This window comes from Ovis canadensis, chromosome 26 (genome assembly GCF_042477335.2).
Source record: "Ovis canadensis isolate MfBH-ARS-UI-01 breed Bighorn chromosome 26, ARS-UI_OviCan_v2, whole genome shotgun sequence".
Lineage (NCBI taxonomy): Eukaryota > Metazoa > Chordata > Mammalia > Artiodactyla > Bovidae > Ovis > Ovis canadensis.
Window position 1 is genome coordinate 35,250 of NC_091270.1, and position 4,779 is coordinate 40,028.

Sequence of the window (4,779 nt, forward strand, 5' to 3'; positions counted from 1 at the left end):
CGCCGCCCGGAGAGCACCTGGCTCCCAGGGTCCGTGGATGGGGACTGCAGCCCTGCACACCCGGAGGCTTACTCCGTGGGCGCCCAGCAGCTGTCTCACACACGGAGTTTCCCTAGCGCTCTCCTCACCAGCAGAGACATGTGCAGCTGGTTGGGGCCTGCCCCTGCGTGTGTGGCCTCCACCTCCCACCCCAGCTCAGGTGAAGCTGCCGAGACCGGCAGGAGGCGCAGCGCGCCTCCGCCTTGAAGCCGAGTGTATAGCATGTGGGGAAGCGAGCTTCCTCAGGGGAAGCAGATGCAGCCCAGCCGCGGGCAGCTAAAGCCCTGCTTGGCCAGAGCCAAGTGCGCCTCCAGTAGGGCAGAGCTCCAGCTCTGCTCAGAGGCCCGATCTGTCAGAGTTCCTGGCGTGAGGCTGCTCTGCCCTGGGCGAGCCTTACCCAGACTTGCCTCCCTGCTAGGCTTCCTGCCCAGGAAGGAGCAGGCTGCGAGAAGCTGGGACAAGCCACTGGCGCCTTCCTGGCCTCAGCTCCGCTCCTGCCTTGCCTTTGCACCTAGGCCCCAGGCGTCCTTGGGGAGGGCTTAGGGGCCGGTGTCTTGCCCACTGCCAAGGACTCCAGCAGGGAGAGCTCTGTCAGAGGGAAGGAAAGGGCAACTGCAGGGCTCCTCCATCGGTTGCTTGGACGCCCAGACTGAGCGCCTCACAGAGAGCACCAGGCTCCCAGGGCCCCTGGCTGGGGTCTGCAGCCCCGCACACCCGGAGACTGATTTCATGGGCGCCCAACAGCTGCCTCACACACGGAGGTTCCCTAGCGCTCTCCTACCCAGCAGAGACGTGTGCAGCTGGTTGGGGTTTGCCCCTGCGTGTCTAGGCTCCCGCTCACAGCCGCAGCTCAGGGAAAGTAGCCCCTGAGCCAAGACCTGCAGCAGGCGCAGAGCGCCTCCGCCTGGAAGCCGAGTGAACAGCATGCGGGGAAGCGAGCCTCCTTGAGGGAATACGTGGCAGCCGAGCCGGGTGCAGTTGCAACCCCTGCTTGGGCGGATCCGAGTGCGCCTCCAGTACGGCAGAGCTCCAGCTCTGCTCAGAGGCCCGATCTGGCAGAGTTCCTGGCGTGAGGCTGCTCTGACTTGGGCGAGCCTTGCCCAGACTTGCCTCGCTACTAGTCTTCCTGCCCAGGAAGGAGCAGGCTGCGCGAGGCTGGGACAAGCCACTGGCGCCTTCCTGGCCTCAGCTCCCCTCCTGCCTTGCCTTTGCACCAAGGCCGCAGGCGTCCTTGGGGAGGGCTTGGGGCCAGTGGCTTGCACACTACCAAGAGCTCCAGCAGGGAGAGCTCCGTCAGAGTGAAGAGAAGGACAAGTGCAGTGCTCCTCCAGCGGTTGCTTGGCTGCCCAGACTCAGAGCCGCATGGAGAGCAGTAGGCTCCCAGGGCACCTTGCTGGGGTCTGCAGCCACGCACACCCGGAGGCTGACTCCGTGGGCGCCCAGCAGCTGCCTCACACACGGAGGTTCCCTAGCGCTCTCCTCGGAGCAGAGACGTGTGCAGGTGGCTGGGGCCTGCCCCTACGTGTCTGGGCTCACGCCCAGAGCCCCAGCTCAGGGGAGCAGCCCCTGAGCCAAGACCTGCAGGAGGCGCAGAGCGCCCCCGCCTGGAAGCCGAGTGAACAGCATGCGGGGAAGCGAGCCTCCTTGGGGGAAGCAGAGGCAGCTCTGCCGCGTGCAGCTAAAGCCTGCTTGGGCAGAGCTGAGTGCGCCTCCAGTCCGGCAGAGCTCCAGCTCTGCTCAGAGGCCCGATCTGGCAGAGTTCCTGGCGTGAGGCCGCTCTGCCCTGGGCGAGCCTTGCCCAGACTTGCCTCGCTGCTAGGCTTCCTGCCCAGGAAGGAGCAGGCTGCGCGAGGCTGGTACAAGCCACTGGCGCCTTCCTGGCCTCAGCTACGCTCATGCCTTGCCTTTCCACCAAGGCCCCAGGCGTCCTTGAGGAGGGCTTGGGGCCAGTGGCTGGCACAGTGCCAAGAGTTCCAGCAGGGAGAACTCCGTCAGAGGAACGAGAAGGACAAGTGCAGGGCTCCTCCAGAGGTTGCTTGGCCGCCCAGACTCCGCACCACACGGAGTGCACCAGGCTCCCAGGGCCCCTGGCTGGCGTCTGCAGCCCCGCACACCCAGAGGCTGACTCCGTGGGCGCCCAGCAGCTGCCTCACACACGTAGGTTCCCTAGCGCTCTCCTCGGAGCAGAGACGTGTGCAGGTGGCTGGGGCCTGCCCCTACGTGTCTGGGCTCATGCCCAGAGCCCCAGCTCAGGGGAGCAGCCCCTGACCCAAGACCTGCAGGAGGCGCTCGGGGAAAGCAGAGGCAGCCCAGCCGCGTGCGGCTACAAACCATGCTTGGGCGGATCCGAGTGCGCTTCCAGTACGGCACAGCTCCAGCTCTGCTCAGAGTCCCGATCTTGCAGAGTTCCTGGCGCGAGGCAGCTTTGCCCTGGACCAGCATTGCCCTGACTTGCCTCGCTGCTAGGCTTCCTGCCCAGGAAGGAGCAGGCTGCGCAAAGCTGGGACAAGCCACTGGCGCCTTCCTGGCCTCAGCTCCGCTCCTGCCTTGCCTTTGCACCTAAGCCCCAGGCGTCCTTGGGGAGGGCTTAGGGGCCGGTGTCTTGCACACTGCCCAGGGCTCTAGCAGGGAGAGCTCTGTCAGAGGGAAGGAAAGGGCAACTGCAGGGCTCCTCCATCGGTTGCTTGGACGCCCAGACTGAGCGCCTCACAGAGAGCACCAGGCTCCCAGGGCCCCTGGCTGGGGTCTGCAGCCCCGCACACCCGGAGGCTGACTCCGTGGGCGCCGAGCAGCTGCCTCACACAGGTAGGTTCCCTAGCGCTCTCCTCGGAGCAGAGACGTGTGCAGGTGGTTGGGTCCTGCCCCTGTGTGTCTGGGCTCCCGCCCACAGCCCCAGGTCAGGGGAAGCAGCCCCTGATCCTAGACCGGACGGAGGGGCAGGGAGCCGGCGCCTGGAAGCCGAGTGAACAGCATTTGGGAATCTAGCTTCCCAGGGGGAAGATGAAGCAGCCCAGCCGCCTTAGGGCTTGGGCGGAGCAGAGTGCGCCCCCAGGATGGCAGAGCTCCAGCTCTGCTCAGAGGCCAGATCTGGCAGAGTTCCTGGCGCGAGGCTGCTCTGCCCTGGGCGAAACTTGGCCACACTTGCCTCGCTGCTAGGCTTCCTACCCAGGAAGGAGCAGCCTTTGCAAAGTTGGCAGACACCACTGGCGCCTTCCTGGCCTCAGCTCCACTCCTGCATTGCCTTTGCACCTAGGCCCCAGTCGTCCTTTTGGAGGGCTTATAGGCCGGTGGGTTCCACACTGCCAAGGGCTCCCATAGGGAGAGGTCTGTTCAAGGGAAGGATGGGTATATTTGGAGTACAATCCTGTATCAGATGTGAGGCCCACACCTTCACCCTGAACGCTCACCCCGAACCCTAACCCTGACCTTCACCCTGAACCCTCACCCTCACCCTCTCCCTGAACCCTTACCCTCATCCTGAATCCTCACCCTGAATCCTTACCCTCACCCTCATCCTGAACCCTCACACCTCACCCTAACAAGTTTGGAGGGCTGTTCCACGAACTCTAACCTTTACCCTACCCTAACCTGACCCCCTATCCACATCCTAACCCTAACCCACATCATAGTCATGCCCTCAGCCCTATACTTACCCTTGAAGTACCTACCCGCATCTTCTTCATTTTTGACACTTCCCATGCATAACAAAAGACGAGGTTGTAAGGTTTGAAACATGGATCCAAGACCCATTATCCACATAAAAGGGATATAAATACTGTGATCACATCATTTAAATCTCTTGCATCACCAAAATACCTCTCCACCACTTATCCAGTCGCCATTGATGGATCACATCTATCTCACACATTTTATAACTTAGCAATCAAATACGCACCAGGACTCTGGGTAATTATATAGAAAAGATTTATTTATACCATAAATATTTCAACAAATTCCACTTTCTACGATGAGTTCAATCTTCACAAAAGTAGGATGAACAGCACCTGTTTCCACTAGGATCCATAGCATTGCACAAAGTGACAGTGAGCGTGAAAATCTTAATGATGACCACCAGAAAGAAGGTCAGCAGGGTTGATATCACAGATTTTTCAGTGTTCCAATACAAGTTCTACCCAAATCCATAAAGAAAGACATATGCATAGGAAACTACAAATTGAAAGCAAGTCTATTGAGATAAATATTGGACATCAATTGTATGAATCTTTAAGGCATAACTGCAGACATTCTTCAGACATTCTTCAAATTCATAGAATGACAACAAAGTATGGCTACGTACAATCCATTCGGTTTTATAAACCACTCATGAATAACCTCACAAGCCATTTGAAACCAGATGACAATTTCAAATAGCTTTGATCTATAAACAAGGCTGTAAGACAGAAAGTTAAAATCGAAATACATGAAGTAAATCCTCGGTAGATATGAAAACATCCCATGGTAGTGAAGTCAATTAGCATTAGTTATTAGGGCTTTCATGCACAGACTCATCTCTGATCGATGTGATCCCAATTCATATTTGGCAAAAAATACAAAAGCTGATCTTAACAGTCATATTATTTTTCTTTGTACCCCTAAAAAGAAAAATGAACATGAAAAACTAAATTAAGCTTGGAGGCTCACATTTCCCAATCGGTATACAAAGCAACAGCATGTCAAACTTTCTAATTCACATATGCATTTAAATGAAATTGGATGAAATACCCCTAAATAAACACATAC